Genomic DNA, 19,192 nt, shown 5'->3' on the forward strand with positions numbered 1-19,192 from the left:
TTGGAACCACTGAACACCAGTGACAAACATGATGTGGTCACCATTACCACCACCACATTATATGTACTAATCTGTACTGTACTACAATCAATGGCCTGTGATATAGTGTGCTGAAGATGAGCAAGGAAGCTAGAGAGGCCATCATAGGTAACAACAGAAGGTCTTTTAATGAGGTAGTTGAAGTTTGAAATGCAATAAATAAACAGTATAAGACTGGATGGGATATACAGATGACATTGACAGTTTTCATATAGATGATTTTACACGGCAGTGCTTTACATTGCTTCTTAAGTGCGATCTGATAAATATACAAATCCATTTTCGCAAAATCTATGTTTACTATTTTCTGTACACCGGCTGCAGCACCTTCATTTCCAGATGCTCCCATGAGGCAAGACAAACACCTTGTTCTCTAAATGTTCCATGCTAGGTTGACATCTTGCAATCCACCACTATATCTGGGATTCCCTGTCCAACTCACAGTCTCAGGACTACCAGTTAGGGGTACTTTACATGCTGCGACATCGCTGCCAATATATCGTCGGGGTCACGTCGTTAGTGACGCACATCCGGCGCCGGTAGCGACATCGCAGCGTGTAACACAAATGAGAGACGATCAACGAGCACAAAAACGTGAAAAACCGTTGCTCGTTGACACGTCGTTCATTTCCATAAAGCGGGCTTTACAAGCTGCGATCTCGCTAGTGAGATCACAAGCAATTGTACCCGCCCCCGTCGGTTGTGCGACACGGGTAAATCGCTGCCGTGCCGCACAACCTCGCTTACCCCCGTCACACGGACTTACCTGCCCTGCAACGTCGCTCTGGCCGGCAAACCGCCTCCTTTCTAAGGGGGCGGTTCGTGCAGCATCACAGCGACGTCACACAGCAGGCATCCAATAGAAGCGGAGGGGCGGAGAAGAGCGGGATGTAACATCCCGCCCACCTCCTTCCTTCCGCATTGCCAGTGGAGACGGGTAAGGAGATGTTCGTTGTTCCTGCGGCGTCACACACAGCAATGTGTGCTGCCACAGGAACGACGAACAACATCGTACCGGCAGCAGCAACGATATTAAGGAAATGAGCGACGTGTCAACGAGCAACAATTTTTCACGTTTTTGTGCTTGTTGATCGTTGCTCGTTTGTGTTACACTCTGCGATTTCGGTAACGGCGCCGGACGTGACCCCGACGATATATATCGTTACCGATATCGCGTGTAAAGCCCCCTTTACATCGGTGCTGCTGCAGGTACGATGTTGTTTGTCGTTCCTGCGGCAGCACACATCGCTATGTGTGACGCCGCTGGAACGACAAACATCTCCTTATCTGCGTCCACCGGAAAAGGAGGAAGGAACAATTTGGGCAGCATGTTCCGGCCGCTCATCTCCTCCCCTTCTTATCTATCGGGCGGCGGTTCAGTGACGCTGCTGTGACGTCGCTGTGATGCTATATGAACCGCCGCCTTAGAAAGGATTCGCCGGTCACAGCGACGTCGCAGAGCAGGTATGTGCGTGTGACGCTGCCGTAGCGATAACGTTCGCTACGGCAGCAATCACCACATATCAGCCGTGTGACGAGGGCGGGTGCAATCGCGCTTGACATCGCTAGCAAATGCTAGAGATGTCGCAGCGTGTAAAGTACCCCTAACTCTGCTCCACCATTGACTCCATTTATATCCCAGTTTGGGCCTCTCCCATGCTTCTGCCACATTTTTGGGATTCCTGTTTGGTAAAGTTTGCTTTCTGTCTAGCTGATGCTCATTGTTCTGTAACTATAGGCACTCTGGTGTACTAGGCCTCAGCAACCCCTTATATAGTTGATGCCCTTCCTTGTGCTACCAACTAATTGGTAACCCTTTCCTACCTAAAACGCCTTCAAATAGCATCAGTTTTTATATTATACTTTAGAAATCAATGGAGCAACTGAGAAAGGCTGATCACTCATCATAGAATCATAAAATTGTAGGGTTAGACGGGACCTCAAGGGCTATCAGGTCCAACCCCCTGCGAGTGCAAGTTTTCTTAAATCATCCCAGCTATATTTTTATTCCGTTTCCACTTGAAGATTTCCATTGATGGAGAGTTCACTACCTCCTGTTGTAGCCTGTTCCACTCTCTGACTGCCTTCCACTCTCTTTGACTATCTTTACCTTTCCTGCTCACTCACAAATCCTCACCATGACTACTATGGGGCCAATTTATCAAAATGTTTGCCATATTTGACAGAGTTGCCAGATTTGAGGAGCTCTGCCCAAATGGACAGAGGTGTGGATGGGCAGGTTTGGGTCTGTCTACCCTTGTCCGTCAAATTAGTAAAAAACACAACAACTGTGTTTCTTATGCTAGAAATGCTTCTCCAGTCCCTGGTGAGGCACACAGAGGCGCACGTTATAATGAGAATGTTGCAAATTAATTCAGAACACCAGACTCCAGTGAGCTACTCATTACGACTGAACAACCCCTATGTCTCTTTGACAGCGCTCTGATGTCCCCTCTCTTACCTAGATTCCCCACAAAATGGCAGCAGCATCTCCTACTTGGGCTTTTATAGTGCCTGAGTCATCAGTGGCCAATGAGCTGTCGTCCCTCATGATTGGCTGTGAAATAGCATAGTGTAACTACAAGGCGTTATGAGGAAAAATACAATTATATAAATTACCTGGATTCAGACTTTAAAGTTGAAAAATTTGTACTGAAATCGATTTATTCCGATTTATTCAGAAACCTATTCTGCCACATGAATCCTCATCAAATCTTTGGCTATATTTTTTTGTAAATAATGACATGTATTTTTTTGTTGAAAATAATTTTTGCCATGGGATTTTATTACAAAATTTTTGGTCCTCTGCAGTTTCTTTGTATTACATTTCATATCAAGCTGCAGAATACCATTTACAGGGAAATCAGAAAGTGAGCTTATTTGTAGCCGCTATGTCTGGTCTCCTAAATGATCTTTTAAACATTCTTCTTAGTTTAACTTTCCTTTGGTCATAAATCATCTCTTTTGTTCACTCTCAGCAAAATTTGTACACTATTTGCCCATTTTATAAACTATCCAGGGCGACAGATGCATCTGGTTATCGTTTTTTGGTGCCGCTGCTTCTGTTAATGCATATGTTAGTAGTTCAGCTTTAAGGCGGGAAGAAATAATCTGCTGTAGTAACAAATCAACACCAGCTTTCTCTTACTTCTTCAGCATTCCCTGGAAGAAACTGGTCACCTACAATGTTTGGCCATTAAACTGCATTTAGTGGCACAGTCTCTTCCCTTCTGACAGGTTGGAGGCCTTCTATAAATTCCACAATGTCATGTTTTTGGCTTATTAGTGGCAGCTCTTAAGGGGGCTTTACACGCAACGACATCGCTAACGAGATGTCGTTGGGGTCACGGAATAAGTGACGCACATCCGGCCTCGTTAACGATGTCGTTACGTGTGAAACGTGCAAACCACCGCTAACGATCAAAAATACTCACCTAATCGTTGATCGTTGACATCCCAAATATCATTGCTGTTGCAGGACGCAGGTTGTTCGTCGTTCCTGAGGCAGCACACATCACTATGTGTGACACCCCAGGAACGAGGAACAACACCGTACCTGCGTCCTCCAGCAACGAGGTGGGCGTCACTTTCTTTCGGCTGTTCTCCACCCGTCCGCTTCTATTGGACAGCTGCCATGTGACGTCGCTGTGACGCCGCACAAACCGCCCCCTTAGAAAGGAGGCGATTCGCCGGCCACAGCGACGTCACTAGACAGGTAAGTACGTGTGACCGGTCCTAGCGATGTTGTGCGCCACAGGCAACGATTTGCCCGTGATGCACAACTGATGGGGGTGGGTGCTTTCACTAGCGATGTCGCTGCATGTAAAGCAGCCTTTAGATCTCTCCATCTTTTCCTAGGTGACAAACTCCACTGACCCCTGCAACAGTAAGTATGGCCCAGGAAAATACTGTATGTTTACAAAACATTTTAGACTGACACAAATTTTGGTTTTCCCAAATTTTGCTCTCTTTGTTTTCATTGTTTTTAGATCATTTAGTCAGATGTTGGTATGGTTAGTAATGTACAATTATAATCTTTTTATAAGTTTTTAAACTCATGCAGTCTTAATATTTACAGTGTTAGGTCTCATCTTTCAAGACTTCGGCTATTTGTCCTGGCATGCTGGATGTCAACTTCTCCTCCAAATCCTTTTTGATGACATACCATTTTTGTTTAATCGGTGCTTGCAGTTTATTACAATTTCTGTGTCTTTGTCCACCAGCTTTTTGAGGAATGACCACAGGTGCTCAATTGGATTGAGATCTGGGGATTTTCCAGGCCATGGACCAGACATGTCAGTATATTGTTTGCCGACCAACTTAGTTATCACTTTTGCCTTTTGACAAGGGGCTCCATAATACTGGAAAAAGCATTCTTCATCACAAATTTGTTTCTGGACCATTGGGAGAAGCTGCTTTGTATATAATTCCATTTATTAATGGGAGTGTTCTGAGGCAGTTCCCTCCCACTCGCTTGGAAGAAAACAACTTGACACGTAAATTATTTCAGGATGCTTTACTGTTGCCATGACATGAGACTCAAGATAATGTTTGTCGTTTCTACTCTGGACTATCATCCTTTTAGATGCCTCAAACAATCTGAAGAGGCTTCATCAGACAAAATAACTTTACACCAATACTCTGAAGTCCAATCCCTTGACATTTCCAGGAGGGATTTTCCGGTCGTTGATTCCTATATTATTCCCAATTACCCTTACCCGGTATCAATAATACACGGACACTGCTTGCGACTTGGTAAAAAATGGCCACAGCAGCCCTTTATTGCCTATTGTTTACACACTAACACAAGGGGGCGCCGTCCAACGGGCGTCCCCAACATTTAACAATAGGTAATACCATAATAATAATAATAATACAGTACGTAATACAATACGTAACCCTGGGTAGGCCCGGTCCAGAAACCACCTTCCACCACCAAAACATGATCCCTGGCCGCAACACACACCGGGCCGGAGATGAGGTATGAATCACCTACGGATCAATACCCCCCACCTTGCAGGACCCATGCCTGCAAGATCCTTGTAACCGGAGCCACTATATCCTACAAGTGACTCTCCAATCAAATAACATTATCCGTTAAACCGCCTCTGGACCAGACCTACCCCCGCCATAAGTCCGGTCCAGAAGCCATACTCCACCACCAGAACACAATCCCTGGCCGCAACACACCGACCCAGAGATACGAGGCATTAATCACCTACGGATCAATACCCCAACCTTGCAGGACCCCATGCCTGCAAGATCCCTGTAACCAAAGCCACTATATCCTACAAGTGACCCTTCAAATCACACAACCGTCAGAAACACGATCCCTGGCCGCAACACACCGACCCAGAGATGGGGGCATTAATCACCTACGGATTAAAACCCCCCCAAGTAGCATCAAATATCAACCGTGTCTCAAAACCTTACATTCCTCTTTACCTCCAACTCAATATTATCCCCGGCTGCAACCTCCAGCCCAGAGATATGAGGCATCAATCACCTACGGATCAATCCCCCATGTGCATAACAGTAACTGTGACCTCAAAAACCTTAAAGCCCGTTAGCGACTTTAATCCAACAACATCCCCGGCTGCAACTAGCCCAGAGATAAGAGGTATTACTCACCTACGGATCAAAACCCCTATGCCTTGCAGAACCACGTGCTTGCACTGCACTTGGATCCAGAACCATGACCCCAACCAGTGACTCCTCCTGCGATTACCATTTCACCAAAATGGATCACTGACCATAACAATGGTCCCATATTTAAATGAGGTAAAAGTCACCAAAGGAGTAATACCCTTACCCAAACCAAAAACACCCGTGCTTTCAATTACCTATCACCTGGGGCACTATAGCCACCTGTGACTCCCTGGCAACCATCAACTCCTTAATATATAATCCTTGGCAACAACCCTGACCCATACATAAGGCATTGATCACCAACGGAGCAATACCTCCTCCCTGCAGACAACCTTGTACCTGCAGGTCACCAGTAACCGGAGCCACTGTACCTTCCCCAGTGGCTCTCCATCCAAACACCAGTAACAATTAGAGCTCCTCTAGACCAGACCTACCCCCGCTGCTGTGACAAAGGACATAATCCCCATTATTTATGCTGAGCATACACATATACATCATGCACATCATATACATATACATATATTCCCACATTACCCCCATCTTATTCACCCACTTACAAGAATCCCAAATGACAATATACATCACAATCCACATAGAAATCTCTTTTGTTTCGTTTTTTTTTTTTTTATTATTATTTTATACACGACACTTCCTCCAATCCTTTCTTTTCTCATTTTTTTTTTGTTGTAATGGCTCTAAAAATTGAATAACTATACATGCATATAAACACACCAATAATAACAATACACAATAGAAGGGAGGGTAGGTGGGAAGCTGTCATCCAGGAAATGCAAGAGGAGGTAATGGACTCCCACCTCCTATATACACCATAAAGCTCCCTCCTTTCCTTCCACCACACTCCACCCCCTAACCAATCACCTTCTTTTCCTCATTGTTAAACGAACCAACACTGTTTAACCCCATCAACTCCCTACCCTCCGGGCTGTCATGTCGCCCCTACACCCTATGGGTTCCATGGCTTTCTTGACATTTCCAGGAGGGATTTTCCGGTCGTTGATTCCTATATTATTCCCAATTACCCTTACCCGGTATCAATAATACACGGACACTGCTTGCGACTTGGTAAAAAATGGCCACAGCAGCCCTTTATTGCCTATTGTTTACACACTAACACAAGGGGGCGCCGTCCAACGGGCGTCCCCAACATTTAACAATAGGTAATACCATAATAATAATAATAATACAGTACGTAATACAATACGTAACCCTGGGTAGGCCCGGTCCAGAAACCACCTTCCACCACCAAAACATGATCCCTGGCCGCAACACACACCGGGCCGGAGATGAGGTATGAATCACCTACGGATCAATACCCCCCACCTTGCAGGACCCATGCCTGCAAGATCCTTGTAACCGGAGCCACTATATCCTACAAGTGACTCTCCAATCAAATAACATTATCCGTTAAACCGCCTCTGGACCAGACCTACCCCCGCCACAGAACAGGCCACGTGACACCTTGCGTGGCCTGGACCCCCACACACCCAACGCTTGCTCCCCCAACTTGCAAGCCAAACCAACCATTAAAACCTTTCCATGTATCACTTAAACTCTGAGCATCCCATATATGCACCATCCAGCGTACCCAGTCCACCTTACTGCACCGCACTCCACTGATCCTTGGTGGCAGGAGCCACCGGGTCCCTCTGACGGCCACTCAGGCCCACCATGCCACAAGCTCCCAAACTATACCGGAATCCACACCATGCCCCGCTGGCCTTATTATAACCAATTAAATGCAGTACCGACTGTACCATCGTCCTCCCCAGTACCGACCAAAGAACCACTGTACAGTCACCCTGTACAGTCAGTCCTCCTCCTGTCTCCAGCTGAATTAAACCACCACTGGGGTTGAGATACAACAACAGGATGACACTCACACTGCTTATGCTACTGGGTCACTTCGCACCCCAAACCTAGTTCTCCCAGGAAACCGCTAAAGTGAAACCCCGCTGTAAAACGACTGCAATCCATAGCCTTGAAATTTCCCCTACAGCTGACCTTGCAGCTTCCCCAGAGCCAAATATCACTACTGGTCTCCCCTGACCGATTTATTCCGCCATCACACCCTCTGACAACAACAGAGGCTCGAGCTGTCTTCCCCAGAAAATCCCAAAATTTTCCCGCATACTCAACTACCACACTAATGGACCTTCTTCATCCGAAATCAGGCCCACTTAATTTCAACGAGGCCCACACGGCCTAACGGAACCATGCTCCACCCCAAAATTAACACGGCCTCAAAAAACAAAAACAACCGCAACCATCGCCCTGTACCCCTTACTGAGTCGAAGATATTGAAGCATTACCTTCGATCCCAAGGTCCCCAACAACACCTCCAACCATAATGCATAGTCCGCTTGCCTCTGCAAACTGGACCACGACAAGCTCCCTGTACTGCAATGCCCACCGGAAAATTGCAGCCACACCACTGGCCCGATTGACTCCATATGCAACTATGGGCATCAGGAGACACAACTTTACCAAACACCATGTCCGGGCCTTTCGATCTCAAGGAAAACCTTGTGACACGCAACCCCCTTTGAGCTCTCATATTACACCCCAAGATAAATTAAAACCTTGGCCACACCATAGTATCCGCTCAAAGCCGACCACCGTGGGGCGTACCACCATTTTCCCGTAACGCACAACTGCACCTTCAAACCAAATACCTTCGTGCCGTGAGACCGGAGCACCACGACTCCCTAAGCAAACCCTTACCCAGATGCCCATACCTACCACCGGGCCAAGCATTCCTTTTTTTTTTTTTTTTAAAATTGTATATGAATATTAAATAGACTCCACCAGCCCACAGATGCCAGGAGTCCACCCATGCAAAACACCCAATAATACCAGATGGCCCTAAGCTATCCGACTTACACTCTATGCACCACAAGTACCCAATCTTCTAGTCCAAACCATAACTCGCATAGTCCCCACCCGTAATCACGGCTGTCCGAAGAACTCCATTATTCCGTCCGCAGCCCACCATTGCTGATTAACCGAGTTCACCCACAGCAGCCCAAAGCTGCCCAGCACCTACATTAACACCAATTCAGTCACGCTGGACTCAACATTCCTGCCAGCACCAACCTCCACAATGGGATAACATGCTGACTAGCCACAAATTAACCCCATGTTACCATTGATGCGGTTGCAAACCAACAAACCCATTACAGCAACCAACACTTCACCTTCTCCTACATTTCCGCTCTCCTTTATTCACTTATCCACAGCAACCCTCGCGCCATACCGGGGCCCCGCACCTACACATCACTCACAAAAACCCCCTGAAAACTCCTCGAACACACCGTACCGCGGGACCCCTCGCCCCTTTACCTTACCCACCATAATTCATCCAATAAGAACCACCATGCATCAGAAGATTAATAATGAAACACCCCAGCAAACCTTCAATAACTGCGCCGTCTCACCCGCTCACATGTGCCGCAATCATCAGCCCCCTTAACCAAGTCTCACAAGACCTAAACTGCGGTAAACGCCGAACCTCGCCATCCCCAACCTGCAACTGTAACCACCGGACCTGACGCCACCTGCACCCTCACGGCCCCGCTGCCATGAGACCACCCCGTCCGTAACTCTGCCCCTGGCCTCCAGAACAACCAACCGACCTATGAACTAACCACATGCTCCAAACCCCCCAGCTGCTACCCATATCTCCAGACACTACTCCACTACAGCGACTGTCCCCCCACCACTACAAAAAGTCTGAAACTTAAATTGATTACCGCGCCAGGCTGCCTCCAGAGGACGCCCTCAGATCAGCCGTCACCGTCCTTTTCGCCAGTCGTCCGTCGCTGATCCCGGGACAGTCCCTCAAGCTGCAGGCACCGAATGCCCGCCGGGTTCGCCCCCTGACGCCAGGAGCACCGTGTCCACATGCCCTGTTTGGGCCGATTGTCGCCTCCACAATGCTGGGCGCTCCCCTCCTGGGGGAAGCCGCTACTGATGAGAGCTGCACCCTTGTCCCAATGCCTGCTTCAGGATAGACAGCAGGCCTCCTGTCTCCTCCTCGTCGCCACCTGCTGCGCCCAGTCCTCCGGTCCCGATGATCCAACCACACAGGTGAGGTGACCCTGCAGGCGCCTCCTGCCCTCCTCCTCGCCGCCGCCTACTGCGCCCAGTCCTCCGGTCCCGATAATCCAGCCACACAGGTGAGGTGACCCTGCAGGCGCCTCCTGTCTCCTCCTCGCCGCCGCCTTCTGCGCCCAGTCCTCCGGTCCCAATAATCCAAGCCACACAGGTGAGGTGACCCTGTAGGCAGCCGTCCTCCGCCCCCCCGTGGAGGGAGGGGAGGGTGTTGTCCATCCACCGCCGCTGGGCGCGCTCCCTGCCGGGAGCGGCCGCATCGCTCAAAAAATCCAGCCTGAGGCCTCACACCGGAAGTAGGCCCCCGGGCTGGACACGCCCCCTTTTCGGCCGTCGCGGCCCTGCAGGAGATTCCTCCCGACAGCCAGAGCGGGCGCTGCAAGCTACCGCTGCCCACCCAGCTGCAGAGGGTCCCCACGGGAGTGGGGGCTCTCACGTTGTCCTCCTCACCCCCACCTTCCCCAAAAGACCCCGGCGAGTCCTGAAACTGCCAGCACTACAGCAAAGAGGGGGGGGGAGGGGAAGGTGTCGAGGAGACACCCAGGCAGCCTGGGTGTAGGACTGCACTACCTGGGCGCCCTGCACCGCCATGCTGACCAGATCCGAGGATTCCTCAGGACATCATGATGGAGGTTCCCCAGCCCGTCCAAGCTGCAGATCTGCGATGTCCGGATCCATCATGCTGGATGTCATGATGGAGGTTCCCCAGCCCGTCCAAGCTGTCATCCAGGAAATGCAAGAGGAGGTAATGGACTCCCACCTCCTATATACACCATAAAGCTCCCTCCTTTCCTTCCACCACACTCCACCCCCTAACCAATCACCTTCTTTTCCTCATTGTTAAACGAACCAACACTGTTTAACCCCATCAACTCCCTACCCTCCGGGCTGTCATGTCGCCCCTACACCCTATGGGTTCCATGGCTTTCTTGACATTTCCAGGAGGGATTTTCCGGTCGTTGATTCCTATATTATTCCCAATTACCCTTACCCGGTATCAATAATACACGGACACTGCTTGCGACTTGGTAAAAAATGGCCACAGCAGCCCTTTATTGCCTATTGTTTACACACTAACACAAGGGGGCGCCGTCCAACGGGCGTCCCCAACATTTAACAATAGGTAATACCATAATAATAATAATAATACAGTACGTAATACAATACGTAACCCTGGGTAGGCCCGGTCCAGAAACCACCTTCCACCACCAAAACATGATCCCTGGCCGCAACACACACCGGGCCGGAGATGAGGTATGAATCACCTACGGATCAATACCCCCCACCTTGCAGGACCCATGCCTGCAAGATCCTTGTAACCGGAGCCACTATATCCTACAAGTGACTCTCCAATCAAATAACATTATCCGTTAAACCGCCTCTGGACCAGACCTACCCCCGCCACAGAACAGGCCACGTGACACCTTGCGTGGCCTGGACCCCCACACACCCAACGCTTGCTCCCCCAACTTGCAAGCCAAACCAACCATTAAAACCTTTCCATGTATCACTTAAACTCTGAGCATCCCATATATGCACCATCCAGCGTACCCAGTCCACCTTACTGCACCGCACTCCACTGATCCTTGGTGGCAGGAGCCACCGGGTCCCTCTGACGGCCACTCAGGCCCACCATGCCACAAGCTCCCAAACTATACCGGAATCCACACCATGCCCCGCTGGCCTTATTATAACCAATTAAATGCAGTACCGACTGTACCATCGTCCTCCCCAGTACCGACCAAAGAACCACTGTACAGTCACCCTGTACAGTCAGTCCTCCTCCTGTCTCCAGCTGAATTAAACCACCACTGGGGTTGAGATACAACAACAGGATGACACTCACACTGCTTATGCTACTGGGTCACTTCGCACCCCAAACCTAGTTCTCCCAGGAAACCGCTAAAGTGAAACCCCGCTGTAAAACGACTGCAATCCATAGCCTTGAAATTTCCCCTACAGCTGACCTTGCAGCTTCCCCAGAGCCAAATATCACTACTGGTCTCCCCTGACCGATTTATTCCGCCATCACACCCTCTGACAACAACAGAGGCTCGAGCTGTCTTCCCCAGAAAATCCCAAAATTTTCCCGCATACTCAACTACCACACTAATGGACCTTCTTCATCCGAAATCAGGCCCACTTAATTTCAACGAGGCCCACACGGCCTAACGGAACCATGCTCCACCCCAAAATTAACACGGCCTCAAAAAACAAAACAACCGCAACCATCGCCCTGTACCCCTTACTGAGTCGAAGATATTGAAGCATTACCTTCGATCCCAAGGTCCCCAACAACACCTCCAACCATAATGCATAGTCCGCTTGCCTCTGCAAACTGGACCACGACAAGCTCCCTGTACTGCAATGCCCACCGGAAAATTGCAGCCACACCACTGGCCCGATTGACTCCATATGCAACTATGGGCATCAGGAGACACAACTTTACCAAACACCATGTCCGGGCCTTTCGATCTCAAGGAAAACCTTGTGACACGCAACCCCCTTTGAGCTCTCATATTACACCCCAAGATAAATTAAAACCTTGGCCACACCATAGTATCCGCTCAAAGCCGACCACCGTGGGGCGTACCACCATTTTCCCGTAACGCACAACTGCACCTTCAAACCAAATACCTTCGTGCCGTGAGACCGGAGCACCACGACTCCCTAAGCAAACCCTTACCCAGATGCCCATACCTACCACCGGGCCAAGCATTCCTTTTTTTTTTTTTTTTAAAATTGTATATGAATATTAAATAGACTCCACCAGCCCACAGATGCCAGGAGTCCACCCATGCAAAACACCCAATAATACCAGATGGCCCTAAGCTATCCGACTTACACTCTATGCACCACAAGTACCCAATCTTCTAGTCCAAACCATAACTCGCATAGTCCCCACCCGTAATCACGGCTGTCCGAAGAACTCCATTATTCCGTCCGCAGCCCACCATTGCTGATTAACCGAGTTCACCCACAGCAGCCCAAAGCTGCCCAGCACCTACATTAACACCAATTCAGTCACGCTGGACTCAACATTCCTGCCAGCACCAACCTCCACAATGGGATAACATGCTGACTAGCCACAAATTAACCCCATGTTACCATTGATGCGGTTGCAAACCAACAAACCCATTACAGCAACCAACACTTCACCTTCTCCTACATTTCCGCTCTCCTTTATTCACTTATCCACAGCAACCCTCGCGCCATACCGGGGCCCCGCACCTACACATCACTCACAAAAACCCCCTGAAAACTCCTCGAACACACCGTACCGCGGGACCCCTCGCCCCTTTACCTTACCCACCATAATTCATCCAATAAGAACCACCATGCATCAGAAGATTAATAATGAAACACCCCAGCAAACCTTCAATAACTGCGCCGTCTCACCCGCTCACATGTGCCGCAATCATCAGCCCCCTTAACCAAGTCTCACAAGACCTAAACTGTGGTAAACGCCGAACCTCGCCATCCCCAACCTGCAACTGTAACCACCGGACCTGACGCCACCTGCACCCTCACGGCCCCGCTGCCATGAGACCACCCCGTCCGTAACTCTGCCCCTGGCCTCCAGAACAACCAACCGACCTATGAACTAACCACATGCTCCAAACCCCCCAGCTGCTACCCATATCTCCAGACACTACTCCACTACAGCGACTGTCCCCCCACCACTACAAAAAGTCTGAAACTTAAATTGATTACCGCGCCAGGCTGCCTCCAGAGGACGCCCTCAGATCAGCCGTCACCGTCCTTTTCGCCAGTCGTCCGTCGCTGATCCCGGGACAGTCCCTCAAGCTGCAGGCACCGAATGCCCGCCGGGTTCGCCCCCTGACGCCAGGAGCACCGTGTCCACATGCCCTGTTTGGGCCGATTGTCGCCTCCACAATGCTGGGCGCTCCCCTCCTGGGGGAAGCCGCTACAGATGAGAGCTGCACCCTTGTCCCAATGCCTGCTTCAGGATAGACAGCAGGCCTCCTGTCTCCTCCTCGTCGCCACCTGCTGCGCCCAGTCCTCCGGTCCCGATGATCCAACCACACAGGTGAGGTGACCCTGCAGGCGCCTCCTGCCCTCCTCCTCGCCGCCGCCTACTGCGCCCAGTCCTCCGGTCCCGATAATCCAGCCACACAGGTGAGGTGACCCTGCAGGCGCCTCCTGTCTCCTCCTCGCCGCCGCCTTCTGCGCCCAGTCCTCCGGTCCCAATAATCCAAGCCACACAGGTGAGGTGACCCTGTAGGCAGCCGTCCTCCGCCCCCCCGCGGAGGGAGGGGAGGGTGTTGTCCATCCACCGCCGCTGGGCGCGCTCCCTGCCGGGAGCGGCCGCATCGCTCAAAAAATCCAGCCTGAGGCCTCACACCGGAAGTAGGCCCCCGGGCTGGACACGCCCCCTTTTCAGCCGTCGCGGCCCTGCAGGAGATTCCTCCCGACAGCCAGAGCGGGCGCTGCAAGCTACCGCTGCCCACCCAGCTGCGGAGGGTCCCCACGGGAGTGGGGGCTCTCACGTTGTCCTCCTCACCCCCACCTTCCCCAAAAGACCCCGGCGAGTCCTGAAACTGCCAGCACTACAGCAAAGAGGGGGGGGAGGGGAAGGTGTCGAGGAGACACCCAGGCAGCCTGGGTGTAGGACTGCACTACCTGGGCGCCCTGCACCGCCATGCTGACCAGATCCGAGGATTCCTCAGGACATCATGATGGAGGTTCCCCAGCCCGTCCAAGCTGCAGATCTGCGATGTCCGGATCCATCATGCTGGATGTCATGATGGAGGTTCCCCAGCCCGTCCAAGCTGTCATCCAGGAAATGCAAGAGGAGGTAATGGACTCCCACCTCCTATATACACCATAAAGCTCCCTCCTTTCCTTCCACCACACTCCACCCCCTAACCAATCACCTTCTTTTCCTCATTGTTAAACGAACCAACACTGTTTAACCCCATCAACTCCCTACCCTCCGGCCTGTCATGTCGCCCCTACACCCTATGGGTTCCATGGCTTTCTGTACTGCCTGCAGAATGTCACTCTGTCCTTGAAGGCTTTCTTAGGGAAAAGTGGCACCTCTTTGATTGCATCCAAAAGCCTTTGCTCCCTGTGCATACAGATGCACTGACACCTACCCACTGCTATTTTTGAACAAGCTCTGCACTGGTGGTGAACTGATCCTGTAGCTCAATCCTCTTTAGGAGATTGTTTTGGCATTTGTTGGACTTTTTTTTGGAACCCTGAAGCCTTCTTTATAGCAATTAAAGCTCTCTCTTTGAAGGTCTTTATGATCGAATAAATGGTTGATTTTTTAAGGGCATTCGGTAGCTCTTTTCATGCAAAGCAATGATGACTGCATGTGTTTTCTTGGAGGTAACCATGTTTAACAAATGAAGACGATGATTTCAAACACCTGACCCCTTTTAAAGTAACCAGTCTGCTCTTATCACAGAATTATATCTTAAATTAAAGAGTTAAACTATTGCACTGCTGTCGACAGATGCAATAAAAAAAGGCTTGATTGTGATTTATTCAACTCATTTTGGAGCATACAATCTCCTTCTTCAGGAATATTACATAAGTATTGATACTTATGTGATTTTCCTGAAGAAGGAGACTATTGACAGAACCGTGTTAAAAAAAAATCACGATCAAGCCATCCTGTATTTATATCATCTATCGACAGCAGCGCGGTGGTTTAACTTCTTCACCTTCTACCTAATTTACTTTGCCTTTCTGCGGACTGCAGCAGCCATCTTGTCTTTATGTGATCGCGGAGGATGTGACCAGGGCCGGCTGCCGGTTTTTGTGGGCCCCGGGCGTAAGAGTCCCAGTGGGCCCCATCCACACGCAGACACACACAAATACACAGATACGTACACATACATATACATATTTAAAGACAAACTCACAAAAATACATATAAACAGACAAATCAATACAGTCATATACACTGACATACATAGATACACATTATACATGCATACAAACAGACACACACACAGATCTGCTGAATACATGCAGACAGACACACACAGCTCTGCTGCATACATACAGACAGACAGACACACACTGCTCTGCTACATAGATACTGACACACACACTGCTCTGATGCATACATACAGACTGACACACACTGCTCTGCTGCATACATACATACAGATACATACTGCTACAGATAGACACACACACTGCTCTGCTGCATAAATACAGACAGACACACACTGCTCTGTTTCATACATACATACAGACAGACACACACTGCTGAATACATACATACACACAGACACACACACACATACTGCTCTGCTGCATACATATACACAGACAGACACACATACTGCTCTGCTGCATACATACAGACACACACTGATCTGCTGCATATATACATATAGACAAACATACACATACTGCTCTGCTGCATACAGACAGACACACACACACACTGCTCTGCTGCATACATACATATAGGCAGACACACACATACTGCTCTGCTGCATACATACAGACAGACACACATACTGCTCTGCTGCATACATACATACAGACAGACACACACTGCTCTGCTGCATACATACATATAGACAGAGACACACATACTGCTCTGCTGCATACATACAGACAGACACACATACTGCTCTGCTGCATACATACAGACAGACAGATACTGCTCTGCTGCATACATACATACAGACAGACATACACATCTTGCTTTGTGGGGCCCACACACCTTGCTCTGCGGAGCCCACACACCTTGCTCTGCGGGGCACACACACCTTGCTCTGCGGGGCCCACACACGCAGCTCTGTGAGGCCCACACATGCGGCTCTGCGGGGCCCACACACACAGCTCTGAGGGCAAGCACATACGGCTTCGGGGAGGGGAGTGGGGGCAGGGCATACATCTCGTGGGGGAGAAGCCCATACAGTTCACCGGGGCCCATAAATCAGAGGGACGGGGAGGGCACATACAGATCGAGTGGGGAGGAGGGGTGTCCCACATACCGCTCATGTCCCAGTGGAAAGGGGGCCCACACAGCGCCAGAGGGAAGCACTATGCCGGGGGTCGCTGGCTGGCACTGCGCCTCCTTCATCTGTGGGACTGAGCAGGATGCTGCGCGGTAGCTCCGCCCACAAATGAAGTTCAAACCAGGATGTCGCAGCGAACGCTGTGGTCTGTGCACCTTAAATGGACGGCAACTGCAGATTCCTGCCAAGGACTGCGGTCCCCGAAACTCGACCCGGGGGCAGCAGAACTGACTAAGGCGAGTGGGCTCCGGCCCAGGGGCAGCAGAACTGACGAGGCCGAGTGGGCCCCCCCCAGCTCTCCAGGGCCCCGACACTTACCCGGGTGTACCGGGTGCTGACGCCGGCCCTGGATGTGACCAACTAGTGATGGGCAAACCCGGACTGTTACATTTGGGATCTGTACCGGATACCTAGTATCCATGCACCGACCCTGGACACTGAGTTCTCAGGGAACTCCATATAATTATCCGGATTCAGCCACCCAGATAATTGAAAAAAATAAAGGAAAAAGAAAGAAAATAGGGACTAAAGCAAGGAGCATTATACTTACCAAGTCTCCCATGTGCCTGTAACACTACTTATGGGGCCACTCACTAACCTCATACATATTCACTGCTTCCTCCTCCACCGGCAGTCCCGGCATCTCTGATTGGTTGCAGTCAGACCGCACCCCTACCCTGTGTGACAGCGTGTCTAATTACTTGGAATCATACACACTATCTGCATCTCTCTAGTGTTGTAAAAATAAATCAGTAAATAAAAAAATTGGCGTAGGGTTCCGCATATTATGATACCCAGCAGAGATAATGCATACGACTACAGGCTGCAGTCCCCAGCTGTGTGCTTATCTTGGCTGTGTATCAAAATAAAATGGACCCCATGAGGCTTTTTTTTTAATTATTTAAATAAATAATTTTAAAAAAACGTTGTGCCGGTCCCCCTAATTTTGATAGTCAGCCATGATAAAGCTGACAGCTGGGGACTGGTATTCTTAGGCTAGCAAGGCTGATCTTTATTGGGGCCCCCCAGCCTCAAAGTAGCAGCCTGCTGCCACTCAGAATTGTCACATTCATTAGTAGCAACAATCCTAGCACTTCACCCAACTCATGCTGATTGCCCTTGTGTGGTGGCAATCAGATAATATAAGGGGTTAGTGACAGCTCACAGCTGCCACTAAGCCCTAGATTACTAATGGAAGGTGTATATGAGACCCCCACATTACTAATCTGTAAGTGAAAGAAATAAACACAAACACCAAAAAAATCCTTTATTTGAAATAAAATACAAAAAACCCACTGTCTTTCTCCAAAATATTAACCCAAAACACCCAGTTCCAACGTAATCCACAAAAGGTCCTAAGACATTTATGGCTCTGCTACATACTGAAATCACAGTGCGCAGGCACAGAACATGTCTGCACACTGTGGCTTCAGGGAGAGACTGACTAAGCCACAGCTGTGAGTGGTGATGCCACTCAGTTAATCTACAGTCACAGCTGCAGGTTCCCATGGCAATCCAGCTGTAACTGCAAGAAAAGTGACTTCAGGTGACCTCATTGACCTCAGTGATCTCACCTCAGGTGAACTGAGTTCAATTTTCAATTGGTCGGTGGTTGACCTCCACCTTGCTATGCACCCCAATTTGGGATGTATTCCATCTGTCTAGATTTTGGCGGTTGGTGACTGTTCACATTAAGTCATCAGGCTTTGTCCACAGGCTATTTACTTCATGCAGCATTTGCTTGGACCTGTCCCGCCCACAGCCATGACTCAGTCATGGTTACGGGATTCAAATAGACCAGGTGAGTGCTGCTAAGAGCAGTTCTACTATTCATATGTGAGGCCGTATGGCACATTTTATAAAAATATTTTAGTGTAGGACTGCCTCAAATGTGATTTGCTGTGACGTGGCGAGGCAGCTCAAGAAATTGCAATTTTTTTGCCAAAAATCTCAACATTTTTATAATAAGTACAGTTTGGAATGTTTAGTGCTGAAGTGCACATTTGGTGCTGGCTTTTTGTTTTTTCTTCTGAACTGAGTTCACAGACCTGCTTTTCCTGGCAGAAAAAACGCATTTTTTTTGCCAACAGATGCAGATTTGGTGATGAAATTTATACACCATATTACTGTACATACAGTAATCTGCATCTTCTGGCAAAAAAAAATGTATCAAAATGATGCGGGTTTGATGCGGTATTGATGCGATTTTTTTGCCAGGAGATGTAGATTTTGTGCAGGAATATGGTGTATAAATTTCAGCACCAAATCTGCATCTCTTTGCAAAAAAAAAATGCACAAAAACAATTTTGACGCCATTTTGATGTGGTTTTCTGACAGGAGATGCAAATTTGGTGCAAAAA

The sequence above is a fragment of the Anomaloglossus baeobatrachus genome, chromosome 5 (genome assembly GCF_048569485.1).
Source record: "Anomaloglossus baeobatrachus isolate aAnoBae1 chromosome 5, aAnoBae1.hap1, whole genome shotgun sequence".
Classification (NCBI taxonomy): Eukaryota; Metazoa; Chordata; class Amphibia; order Anura; family Aromobatidae; genus Anomaloglossus; species Anomaloglossus baeobatrachus.